Source organism: Apodemus sylvaticus, chromosome 2, assembly GCF_947179515.1.
Source record: "Apodemus sylvaticus chromosome 2, mApoSyl1.1, whole genome shotgun sequence".
In the NCBI taxonomy this organism is placed as follows: Eukaryota; Metazoa; Chordata; class Mammalia; order Rodentia; family Muridae; genus Apodemus; species Apodemus sylvaticus.
Window position 1 is genome coordinate 163,912,346 of NC_067473.1, and position 14,112 is coordinate 163,926,457.

Sequence of the window (14,112 nt, forward strand, 5' to 3'; positions counted from 1 at the left end):
AAAGAAAACATTATCAAAGGGAAAAATCCAGTTTTAGAACATTCTTTTTGGGAGTGATAGTTTTGTAAAGTGAATTACTGAGCCAGTTATAAACCCTATCCGTGAGCTTGCAGGACTGGATATGTTTTACATTCAAGTGACTCAGCATTTAGAGGGTGTGCACGATTTTAACATTCTTAAATTTGTAGCGGTCTTTTTTAATAATTTATTTTTATTTTATGTGCATTGGTGTTTTGCCTGCATTTGTGTATGTCTGTGTGAGTATGTTAGATCTCCTGAAACTGGAGTTACAGACAGTTGTGAGCTGTCATGTGGGTGCTGGGAATTGAACCAAGGTCGTCTGGAAGAGTACTCAGTCTCAGTACTCTTAATCAGGGAGACAACTCTCCAGCCCCGTAGTGGTCTTTTAAAAATTTATATATATATATATATATACACACACATATCTACATACATGCATAATTTTACATATGTAGGGTTTTTTTTAGCCTTCATGGGTGCCTATGTACTTCCTATATGCATGCAGTGCACAGAAGGCCAGAGGAGGGCATTGGGTCCCCTGGAAGTAGAATTATAGATGCTTGTGGATCACCAAGTGGGTGTCAGTAATTGAACTCAGGTCCTCTGGATGAGCAGCAACTGCTCTTAACTGCTAAGATTTCTCTCCAGCACCTTGTACAAGCCTTGTGGGAAATATTGGTTCATTGTTTTGTGCAGGCCTTCCATTCATTGCCAAATTTCATTCAATAAAAATTTAAAATTTGATTAACACACCCAGCTACTAAGTATTGATGTGTAAGTGGTCAAACTCACCAGGCGGCTCCAACAGGTTTTCAAAATGCTAACATTTTCTGAACAGTCACATTCAGCTTTGGCAAAAAATATTATGTGATTGTGTTTGAAATGACAATTTAATTTCTGTAATTGCTGAGAAAATATTGACCAGTGTTGAACCTTGAATTACCATAGGTTGTCAGTTTGTTTCTTTAAGTTAGAATAGTGTTCAGAGAAAAGCTCTATTCTTGACAGCTTTCATAATATTTCCATTAAATCTGGTTAGCGAGGTGGTCACTCTATTATCACTTCAGTACATTCCTATTCCTATTAGTGTTTTGCATATATTCTAGAATTTCAGCCTCGATCTAGACAAAATAAATCTGTCCCTTTCCCTAAAATAAGGACTGGGCAGCTCTGTGGGTCTGAGTGCCAGCCCTGTCCTGCACTGTTTGCCCTGCAGAGTGATCAGCACTTGGAAAGGGTCCCCACAGTCTCCTCCATCTTTGATCCTGGATGGACCAGACAGGCAACACCAGGTACATAGAATGAATATTGCTACTGATGTTTTCTTACCACTTGTGAGTCAAGGCTTGGCCTAGCCTCTACTGGAACACTAAAGAGCTTCCTGTTGAGACACCACACTCAAGTCTGGGAGACATGCCTACAAGAGAGCGTGGGAATTTGAGTTTTGGTCTCACACTGAGGAGACAGAGCACACACTGGATGGCTACATGGACAGGAGAAGGCTGCTTCAGAGACTGTGAGCACAGCATATGTAAGGTGTGCTCAGCATTATTAGTTACTAGAGGAATGCAATCAGAACCACCATAGTGATGTCACTGGAGTGTGGCCAGAGCTCTGGGAATCCCAAGCAACTAGGCCCAGCCACCTGTCACACCACACCAGTTATAGAGACACACAGTGCTGACAGGCAGAGAAGGGTTAAGCAGTGTGGCTGTGTTAGGAGGTACGGATAAAGGGGCTCACTTAGTGACTACAAGTCCACCATCAGGGCACTGGTGTGAACTTTAGGTTTATATAGAGGAAGTATTTATAAAAGCATAAGTAAGCAGGCTTGGTCACGGTGTGGCCTGGTTGGTCCTCATCTCTGTGGTCTGGTTGACCATTATCTGAGCTCTGCTTCCATAAGACATGTAGCTGTTCCCACTGTCTCCGAGGCACTGCTGTTCCTGAAGTTCAAGATAATTACAGATTTAAAACCATGTCTGGAGACATTCAGGCACCCTTTCAGAGTCCACAACACGGTATCATGAAAGCTATGATAAGATACATACTGTTTCTTCAACTGTTGGGGACAGGTTAGCTAGCCTTGGTTTTTAAACAGCTATTTCTATAATACTTAGCATAGCTAACACTGAGTTAAAACATGTGATGATGAAGTGTACAGAGGAAGGGAGACAAATACAGATGAAGGTAGAGATGCCAGGCTTTTATTGCCTTGGGAGCCCAAAGAATGAGTCAATACTTTATATCAAAGGCACTTTCTAGGTACCCGTGACACTAATGGTAACTCACTTAAATGTTAATTACATTCATCAGGATTCAGAAAGTAAATTACTTAATTATTTTTTATTTATTTATTCTTTGAAAAGACCAGGTCTCGATGTAGCCCTGGCTGTCCTAGAACTTTTTATATAGACCTGACTTGTATTGAACTCACAGGCATCCACCTGTCTTTGTTTCCTGAGTAGTGAGACTAAAGACATGAGCCACCATGCCTTGTAGGCTTGGGTTTTCTTTCAAAACCTACTTTAATTAAGATTCTTAAATGCTTTGACCTCCCAGAGATGATTCACTAGGGAAGAACCTTCGCTGTTCTTCTAGAGGACCCTTGTTCAGGTCCCAGCACTCACCTGGCTGCTCATAACTGACTGCAATTCCAAGAGATCCATCACCCTCACACAGACAAAACATCATTGCATATGAAATAAAAGTAAGCAAGTTTAAAAAGTAAGAAAATTCAGCCAAGCTGTCATGGAGCACACCTTTAATCTCAGCACTCAGGAGACAAAGCCTAGCAGATCTCTGAGTTACATGCTAGCCTGGTTTACATAAGTGAGTTCCAGGACATCCAGCATCACATAAAGAAAGACTTTTTCTTTGAACAAAAATCCTCAAAAATACACATTTCAGAGCAACACAGCTGTACTGGCTAGTTTTGTGTGTCAACTTGACACAGGTTGGAGTTATCACACAGAAAGGAGCTTCAGTTGGAGAAGTGCCTCCATGAAATCCAGTTGTGTGGCATTTTCTCAATTAGTGATCAAGGGGGGAGGGCCCCTTGTGGGTGGTACCATCCCTGGGCTGGTAGTCTTGGGTTCTATATGCAGGAATAGAAACCCTGACTAAGACAAATTGTTACCAGTGTAGTGGGGGTATTCCTGTGACAACCTGACCATGTTTTGGAGAGGACTGTGAAGGACTTTGGAACTTTGAGCTAGAAAAGCCATTAGGATATTAAGAGCTCTGTGGAAAGTTCTGTAGGCACTTGGAAGACAATGTTACAAACAGTGCAGAAAACGGAGGCCTGGGAAATTTCGGAGGGAAGATTAAAGACTCTTAAAGGGGCCATGTTTTGATTGTGAAGATTCTGTGGTTTTGGTTAGCTGGGACTGAAGAATCAACTGTGATTAACAAGATACCAGAACCACTAAAGCAAACCTTTGTGTTACTGGGACTATTGATGGTGGTTAGCTGGAGCTAAGAAATTAGAGGTGATTAAGAAGAGACCAGCATCACTGAGGTGAAATCTTCTGGGAAGTGTTTTCTGAGAGCACAGAGGCTGTGTTCCAGAGATGGCCATAGTTGTATTTTGTGCTGTGGCTGGACTTGGTACTGTGTAAGAGTCACCCAGATGGTTCTGGTTTTGAAGGCATAAGGGGTCATGAAGAGCAGCTGAGGCTCTTGGCACAGTGAGAGGCCATGGAAGGCCATTGGTGAAGGTGCAGCTTCAGTTGCAATTGATGGCCCAGGACTTGAAGGGGTCATGCATAGGAGCAGAGGCTTGTCACCATGAAGAGAGCCCATGAGAGGCTATTAGTGAAGCCTAATTACAGTGGAAGATAGCAGTGTTTTGGAGATGCCAGTACCATGCGATGACCACCAAGAACAGCAGCAGCAGTGGAGTACAGGCAGCTGGAGCCTAGAAGACAAGCTGTGTGCTACAAAGGGCAGAGCTGGAGAAGTGACCCACGCCCTTGGAGGAGCCCGGAAGATCATGAGTTGGATCCCAGACATTGAATCATTGAAGTTTGAGTTTTGCTTTTGGTTGTGATTGTGCCCTGATATGTTTCCCTCTTGAAGGAAGAAAGTATTTTAGTGGAGCCCACAGTTAAGACATTTTGAATTTTTAAAAGACTTTGAATTTTAAAGATATTGGACATTTTGAAGTGATTGAACTTTTAATATGTAAAGATTGTGGGACTTTTAAAGTAATTTAGATCTAGGGGATGAATAAGAAAGTAAGGGTTAAGGCTTAACAGTGATGTGTTTGTGGGTCAAGTTGACAAGGGGTCAATTGTACTGGTTGGTTTTGTGTCAATTTGACACAGGCTGGAGTTATCACAGAGAAAGGAGTTTCAGTTGGGGAAATGCCTCCATGAAATCCAGCTGTGGGGCATTTTCTCAATTAGTGATCAAGGGGGGGGGGGCTTGTGGGTGGGTACCATCCCTGGGCTGGTATTCTTGGGTTCTATATGAGAGCAGGCTGAGCAAGCCAGGGGAAGCAAGCCAGTAAGAAACATCCCTCCATGGCCTCTGCATCAGCTCCTGCTTCCTAACCTGCTTGAGTTCCAGTCCTGACTTCCTTTTGTGATGAACAGCAATGCAGAAGTGTAAGCTGAATAAACCCTTTTCTCCCCAACTTACTTCTTGGTCATGATGTTTGGGCAGGAATAGAAACCCTGAGTTAGACAACAGCCTATGTGTATCCTTTGTAGATGGCTATCTTCAGTGATTCATTTCAGCCCCTGTACTCACAAGGACTTCTCATAGATGGTATATGTGTGGGCTTGGCTGGGAAGACCACACAGTTACATACCAGATAGGATCTCTTCCCAGTATTTCCTGTCACCATCAAAGAAAGACTTCAGAAATGAGACAAAGTAAGGAATTTGGGTGAAGATTGTTACAGGACAAAGGTTCCCACTCCATGGGTGGATCAGGTTTATTTTTGGTGTTAGTGGTTGGGGGGTGTTTCAAGTCAGGGCTTTTCCATGTAACCACGACTGTCCTGGAACTTGCTCTGTAGACCAGGCTGGCCTTGAGTAAGAGATACCTGCCTGCCTCTGTCTCCCAAGTATTGGAATTAAAGGTATGCACCTCCCCCACTGACTATTTCAGGTTACTTGAATGAGTTACATCTTGGGATTTTTGGTAGTCCACCTAATGGGAAAACGTTAATAGGGGAAAATTGTGAGTTGATGTGAAGGAAATATGGAAAATCCAGGAATGGGATTGGGATTTTCAAAATAGTGTTTAGTTCCCTTTCCTACACTGATGGGATTGGTATGCTGATGTGCCATGGTGCATGATGGGAACTGCACATTGTAAAGGCAAAGTTTATGCACAGAGAACTGTATTAAAGCAGAGAAGGGTTGACAATCACCTTGGTCAGCCTTGCTGTTCCCAGCAGGTCTAAGGGGTCTAACTGTGATATGCTAAGGACACCAGCCTCTGGTCTAACTGTCCTATGCTAAGGACACCAGCCTCTGTTCACTCTGCAGTTTACTCCTTGTTTTAACCAGCACTTATCTATGTCATTATGTCAGTTTGACATTTGAATTTCAATGATCCTACAGTATTGTTGCTCCAAATGTCAGAAGGTGACATAAACTCTCACTCAGAGCTGAGTATGCAGATTCCTTGTAGAGCAAACTGTGTTTGGTGCCAGCGTGTATGGGGTTCAGGCTGTTGCTGCTTGAGAGTTAGGGCATGTGAACTTTGAACCCAGTTATAACTTTGAGGTTGAGTGGGAAAAGAATTTCTAAAGCAGGAAGATTTTAAATCAGGAAAAATCTCAAGCAAAGCTGCTACAGAAGGGTTTTGACAGGCTCCTCTAATTTCCTACTGAGCCAGCTGTAGTAAACATAGCATTTAAGGCATGTTTGTCTAACCTAAGTCTGCTGCAGACCTTGCTTCATTCCCAAGGAGCCAATACAGTGAGAACTGCATGACCTCAGTGGAGGGTTGCAGAGAGTATTGATCTGTATATGCAAGAAGAAGATTGTACTCACTTCCCTGTATCTGAAAACATATTTGTGTCCTATTCAGGGAACAGAGAATGAAGTTTGGCAAAGTTTTTTGACCAAGCACAACATAGATAAGTCATTTGCAGAGTTGTTTTCATAATAATTGTTTGTCATTGTAAAGGAATAGATATCTACAGTAGAACATTTTAATTACATATAGTAAAACTGCACAAAATGTACAGTTAAGAGTGAATACTGCTGAGCCATCATCTCTTCTAATTCTGTTTCATATTTTCTAAATTTATATGTGTTTTTAATGTTTCTGAGTGTTTATGTACACAGAGTCCAGAGGAGCACATCCCATCCCATCCTCTTGGGCTGGAGTTAAGATAGTTGTGAGTCACCATGTAGGTGCTGGGAACTGAGCCCGGATCCTCTGGAAGGACAGGAAGCGCCCTTACCTGCTAGGCCATCTCTGCAGGCCACTTTGGTTTTGCTATGTTTTCTTGTTTTGTCCTGGGTGCTGGGATTAGAGGCAGAGGCCACCCTGTCCTGCTTTAAAATATTCTCTTTTACGAGACATGTAATTGTTCCCCTTCTGAGCTTTCATCTTGCCTTTTGTTTCCAAAGATGTATTTACTTTTTTTCTCAGATTGTTTATATTGTCACTTTTTATTTCTTTTATGTGCCAAATTTCCAAACACTTAAAAACTTTCCATTGCTTTTCATTGATTTCCCTGGGGATTTTTGGTATTCAGAGAATGTAACCTGTATTCCTTAATCTTGGGATTTAGTTAGCTTTGCACTGTGGCCTGGAAACACATTGCAAGCTCTATCACTTGGAGAGAATTGTTATGTTGGCCGATTGGCTCCTGTTTTATTTTTTTCCTGTTAATTTTTTTAATATTAAAATTTTTTTATTCGATATATTTTTTATTTACATTTCAAATGATTTCCCCTTTTCTAGACCCCCACTCCCCAAACGTCCCATAAGCCCCCTTCTCTCCTCCTGTCCTCCCACCCACCCCTTCCCACTTCCCCGTTCTGGTTTTCCCGAATACTGCTTCACTGAGTCTCTCTAGAACAAGGGGCCACTCCTCCTTTCTTCTTGTACCTCATTTGATGTGTGGATTATGTTTTGGGTATTCCAGTTTTCTAGGTTAATATCCATTTATTAGTGAGTGCATACCATGATTCACCTTTTGAGTCTGGGTTACCTCACTTAGTATGATGTTCTCTAGCTCCATCCATTTGCCTAAGAATTTCATGAATTCATTGTTTCTAATGGCTGAATAGTACTTCATTGTGTAGATATACCAAATTTTTTGCATCCACTCTTCTGTTGAGGGATACCTGGGTTCTTTCCACCTTCTGCCAATTATAAATAGGGCTGCTATGAACATAGTAGAGCATGTATCCTTATTACATGCTGGGGAATCCTCTGGGTATATGCCCAGGAGTGGTATAGCAGGATCTTCTGGAAGTGAGGTGCCCAGTTTTCTGAGGAACCGCCAGACTGATTTCCAGAGTGGTTGTACCAATTTGCAACCCCACCAGCAGTGGAGGAGTGTTCCTCTTTCTCCAAATCTTCACCAACACCTGCTGTCTCCTGAATTTATCTTAGCCATTCTGACTGGTGTAAGGTGAAATCTCAGGGTTGTTTTGATTTGCATTTCCCTAATGACTAATGAAGTTGAGCATTTTTTAAGATGCTTCTCTGCCATCCGAAGTTCTTCAGGTGAGAATTCTTTGTTTAACTCTGTACCCCATTTTTAATAGGGTTGTTTGGTTTTCTAGAGTCTAACTTTTTGAGTTTTTTATATATATTGGATATTAGCCCTTTATCTGATGTAGGATTGGTGAAGATCTTTTCCCAAATTTTTGGTTGCCAATTTGTCCTTTTGATGGTGTCCTTTGCCTTACAGAAACTCTGTAACCTTATGAGGTCCCATTTGTCAATTCTTGCTCTTACAGCATAAGCTATTGGTATTCTGTTCAGAAACTTTCTCCCTGTACCGATGTCCTCAAGGGTCTTCCCCAGTTTCTTTTCTATTAGCTTCAGAGTGTCTGGCTTTATGTGGAGGTCCTTGATCCATTTGGATTTGAGCTTAGTACAAGGAGACAAGGATGGATCAATTTGCATTCTTCTGCATGCTGACCTCCAGTTGAACCAGCACCATTTGTTGAAAAGGCTATCTTTTTTCCATTGGATGTTTTCAGCCCCTTTGTCGAGGATCAAGTGGCCATAGGTGTGTGGGTTCATTTCTGGATCTTCAATCCTGTTCCACTGATCTGCCTGCCTGTCACTGTACAAATACCATGTAGTTTTTAACACTATTGCTCTGTAGTATTGTTTGAGGTCAGGGATACTGATTCCCCCAGACTTTCTTTTGTTGCTGAGAATACTTTTAGCTATCCTGGGTTTTTTGTTATTCCAGATGAATTTGAGAATTGCTCTTTCTAACTCTGTGAAGAATTGAGTTGGGATTTTGATGGGTATTGCATTGAATCTGTAGATTGCTTTTGGCAAAGCCATTTTAACTATATTGATTCTGCCAATCCATGAGCATGGGAGGTTTTCCCATTTTTGAGGTCTTCTTCCATTTCCTTCTTCAGAGTCTTGAAGTTCTTGTCATACAGATCTTTCACATGTTTGGTAAGAGTCACCCCAAGGTACTTTATACTGTTTGTGGCTATTGTGAAGGGTGTCATTTCCCTAATTTCTTTCTCAGCCTGCTTATCCTTTGAGTATAGGAAGGCCACTGATTTGCTTGAGTTGATTTTATAACCTGCCACTTTGCTGAAGTTGTTTATCAACTGTACGAGTTCTCTAGTGGAGTTTTTTGGGTCACTTAGGTAGACTATCATGTCATCTGCAAATAATGATAGTTTGACTTCTTCCTTTCCAATTTGTATCCCTTTGACCTCCTTATGTTGTCTAATTGCCCCAGCTAGTACCTCAAGTACAATATTGAAAAGATAAGGAGAGAGGGGGCAGCCCTGTCTGGTCCCTGATTTTAGTGGGATTGCTTCAAGTTTCTCTCCATTTAGTTTGATGCTGACTACCGGTTTGCTGTATATTGCTTTAACTATGTTTAGGTATGGGCCTTGAATTCCGGTTCTTTCCAAGACTTTAAGCATGAAAGGATGCTGAATTTTGTCAAATGCTTTTTCAGCAACCAATGAAATGACCATGTGGTTTTTTTCTTTGAGTTTGTTTATGTAGTGGATTGCATTGATGGATTTCCATATATTGAACCAACCCTGCATCCCTGGGATAAAGCCTACTTGATCATGGTGGATGATCGTTTTGATGTGTTCTTGGATTCGGTTGGCAAAAATTTTATTGAGTATTTTTGCATCGATGTTCATAAGGGAAATTGGTCTGAAGTTCTCTTTCTTTGTTGGATCTTTGTGTGGTTTTGGTATCAGTGTAATTGTGGCTTCGTAGAAGGGATTGGGTAGTGTTCCTTCTGTTTCTATTTTGTGGAATAGTTTGAAGAGTATTGCTGTTAAGTCTTCTTTGAAGGTCTGATAGAATTCTGCACTGAAACCATCTGGTCCTGTGCTTTTTTTGGTTGGAAGGCTTTCTATGACTGCTTCTATTTCTTTAAGGGTTATGGCGCCGCTGCTCCCTGGCTCCTCGGTATATTTACTTTTATTTCCCATGTGTGGACCTGAGTGGGTGCCTTGTGCACTGAACCTGGAGGTCACTGACTAATAGGTTGGCTGACCATAGCTCTGCTGTTACAGGAAGTTTCCTGAAAACAAAACATCAGGGCAAAGAGGGTCTGTGATTGGATAAGGAAAAACAGGGCTGAGGTAGGAGTTACAGAGGAAGGGCTTGCAGGTGTCCACAGAGGGAGGCCTGAGCATGGGTTGATGAACAGTGGCTTGTGACATGTTCTCTGTGTGTTTCATGAGGTTACAAATATATGGATAAGACTGTTATCATTGTCAATTGGCATCTTGAAATTGTGTGTATAATATACTTGAATCTAATTGGTTAGGTAATCAAGCATTAAGAGTTTAGATGTACTTGGTTACTGGAATATGGGTCAGTCATGGCAGAGAGCTGGTGGCCAGTGGTATTTGTGGGATTTTTTTAATGGAATCTCATGGGACCTGTTGGGACAATAGTGTTGTATCCACCAGTTGCAATACCAGAGCAGGACCATGGCTGTCGGAGCAGAGGCCACTTGAGGGAATTCACAGAAGTCTAGAGCAGACCCAGAAAGCTGACAGGTTCATTTTAATATTTCCCACAGCATTCTCCCTCCCAGTCCTGGGGCTCAAGGCATTTCTGCCATGCCTGGCTTCTCACAGGAATGCTAAGGATCCAAACTCAAGTCGTCAGGTTTATATAGCAAGCACTTTATCCACTGATGGCCAGTAGTGTGCTGGTTTTCAGGCCCAGGAATGACCACTGCTCAGATCAGTACTTGGCCTCAAGGAAATTCATGATGGAATATTCTAAAAGCATGAGGGACTGATTCCAATGAAGAGACTCCAAGCTTCTTGGAAATCATAAACTTAACATCATGTCTCTACTTGCAGGCCCACTTTGCTCCTCCAGAGTCCATTACCTTTACTGAAGGCAGGCTATGTCAGATGGAAAACCACATGAACTCGAAGAGAGTTGTCCTGTGAAAGAACAGAGCAATCTGCAATATAATTGCTGTTTGGAAACTTCATCTTCTTACTGAATTGACTGTCTCCTACATCCACCCTGAGGACTGCAACATCCACAAGCATTTTCAAGCTACAGCTTTGTGACCCAGCGAAGGTACCTATCCATGAGTCTCAGGCTGCCAGGCCTCGGTGGTGTTTTGCACAGACTGTGCTATTAATGGTATTGCAGTCTTTGGTTTCAATGGAGAGGCTCTCAGGGATTTGTCCTGGATATAGAGATGACAGGAAGTTACCAGAAGTGACCATGTTTTTTGGTCATTTTAATACCCTGACAGGTTTATGGCTCACAAGGATGTGTTATGAACAAGGGTCCTTCAGTCCAACAATTCAAATGCTCTTTCTCTTCCATTTGACATGGGGTATAGCCAGGATCTGAAATTTCAGACACCTCTAGTTCTCTAATAGAGTGTTAATGGCATTGGCAAAGTTGTGTCCAAGTCACTGAGGGACGCCCAGGAGAACTCTTTAAGTAGTGCATAACCGATGCAGTAGAGTCTTTTAGTTTAAGGCCGACTCAGATCTCAAACCTTCTCACTTTGCAGGAGAGGAGTTTGACCCAGTGCCTAGGGGTTTGGTGTTTGTATACAGCATAGTCAAGGATTCTTTGGATTTTAGGGTGAAAGGGGAGGTAACAAGGTAAGCCATCTTTCAAACACGATATTGTTTGCTCAGGCAGCAGATACAGAATCATGCAACTGGAAAGGGGAACTGTCTTAGTCAGGGTTTCTATTCCTGCACAAACATCATGACCAAAAAGCAAGTTGGGGAGGAAAGGGTTTATTGAGCTTACACTTCCACATTGCAGTTCATCACTAAAGGAAGTCAGGAATGGAACTCAAGCAGGTCAGGAAGCAGGAGCTGATGCAGAGGCCATGGAGGGATGTTTCTTACTGGCTTGCTTCCCCTGGCTTGCTCAGCCTGCTCTCTTATAGAACCCAAGAATACCAGCCCAGGGATGGGAATACCACCCACAAGGGGCCCTCCCCCTTGATCACTAATTGAGAAAATGCCTCACAGTTGGATCTCATGGAGGCACTTCCCCAACTGAAGCTCCTTTCTCTTTGATAAGTCCAACCTGTGTCAAGTTGACACACAAAACCAGCCAGTACAGGAACTCTTCTGACCTGGGAAGTAACTTTATGGTGCTATCAGGAACTAGTGTGTTTTGACAACTGGCCACAGCTGTCTGGGATGCTTGATTGCCCTCCTCTCATGTCCATACATGGGACCCTTATCTCTCCAAGGATGTTTGGTCTTCACTTTTTCCCAAGTACAGGAGCCAGCTACAGTGGGAAACCCTTAGCTGTTTATCAGTGAGAGTGCAGGCTCAGTGACACAGGGGTGAGGGAGGGTGACCTTTGTGTATTCTCAAGACAGTTTCTGTTACTCCCTGCGGGATTTTTTTTTTTTTTTTTTTTTTTTTTTTTTTTTTTTAGGACATGCATCTTTGAAAACAGGGCTAGCAATATTTCAGTGCCAGATCTGTGGGCTCATAACAGTATTGTGGTTAATGAAAAATACTCAAGAGAGACTCAGACACAAGTACCCCAGGTTAGCTTCAGACTTACTGTGTAACTGAGAATTGTCTTGAACTTGTGATCTCCCTGCCCCTGCCTCCCCAGGGCTGGATTGGTAAGAATGCACAAGCATGCCTGCTTCATGTGTGCTGAGGATCAATCCCAGGGCTCTGTGCATGCTAGGCAAGCTTGAGAACACGAGGCTGTATCCCCAGTCCCTTAGCTCAGAATTTTCAAGTGCAGTCTTTAAAAAGTGTTTACTTGGGGGTGGAGTGGGGTGGAGTGTGGGCTCAACAGTTAACATCTCTCGTGGCTCTTACACAGGACCCAGGTTTGGTTCCCAGAGCCTGGGGTGCAGATGGCAGCTCCCTATAATTCCAGTTCCAAGGGATCCAGCACCCTCTTCTGACTTCTGAGGGTGGTGGTCATCCAAGTGGTACACATACATACATGCAGACACAACACTTCTACACAGAAATAAATCTACAGATTGTTGTAATTGTTTGAGAACTTTGATCTGTGTATTGGTTGAAAAGCATTGCTTTGGTCTGGCTTTCCCATGCTTATTGACTATTTGAAAATTACTTCTATATTGTGTATTTTTGTTCATTTTCTTGGAGAAATGCCTTATCATTTCACTGACTTGTGTCAGCTCTCTATCCTCACGATGTGACAACAGACATTTTTCAATGACAATTGCTATGAATTTTTATATTGTTTGCTCTTTAGTTGTGTGCCTTTTGGTTTTTTTGCTTTTGTCTTTTGTTTTTCAAGACAGAGTCTCCCTGTATAGCTCTTGCTGCCCTGAAACTCATTCTGTATAACAGGCTAGCCTCGAACTGTGACTTACCTTCCTCTGCTGGGACTAAAGGTTTGTGTCACCACTGACTGGTGTAATGCTTGTCTTTCTGATACGCATCACTTTTAAATTACTAAACATCACCAAATATACCACTCTCTCTTCCTTGTAATTTCTGATGGATTTTTTGGTTTCAGAATCTCTTGGGCCTTTCTCTTTGTAATTTCCTCATTCGTTTTAGTTTTAAACTTGCCTTAAGTCTCTGCAGTGTATGCTGTTTTGTGTAGACACACATATATTCTGGTGTTTTCTTGACAACTGACTGGTTTCTATTTATAATGCTCAGCCATCTTTTTAAAATTATAATTCATTTTCCTTTTATGAACATTGATTTGCATTTTGCCTGCATGTATGTCTCTGTGAGGATGTGAGATTCCTGTAACCACAGAGACTAAGCTGCCATGTGGGTGCTGGGAATTGAACCCATGTCCTCAGGAATAGCAGTCAGTGTTCTCAGCTTCTGAGCCATCTCTCCTGCCACCATACCCCTATTTGTAGCCTTCATTCTTATTAAGTGATTATAAATTATATGGTCCGTTTATTGACATGTTGTATTTTTCTTGATTAGACTTTAGTTTGTACTTTTCATTAATTACCAGTTTGTCATTGAAAAAAGGACCTTCAAAATGTATATGTTACCCCTCCAAACTCTTATTTTTCTTCCTTTTGCAGGTGCTGAGGACTGAACACATGGACTCACAATCATAAGTGGGTGACCTCTCCCATCTACCAGCAAGCTTCAGGTTTTTCATCCATCTCTCAGCTCATGTGATGCTCTCTGGGAAAGTGTACACATTAAGCATGTGAAGATAGACACTCTGATATCAGATGACCACAGGGCTCAGAAGACCCTCCAGAGGATTTCTAGGATCTTCTGTCCACAAGGAATCAATTACAGACTTCTACTTGCAGAACAAGCAAGGACTGCTGATTAGAAAAAAATCATACTCCCAAGGGAGGAGTTGAGCTGGAGGAAAGAGATGAGATGGGAAACCACTCTGCCATGAAGGACCTGGGCTCTTCCATCTCCAGGCTTCCCATCATGGTTTGTCTTAAT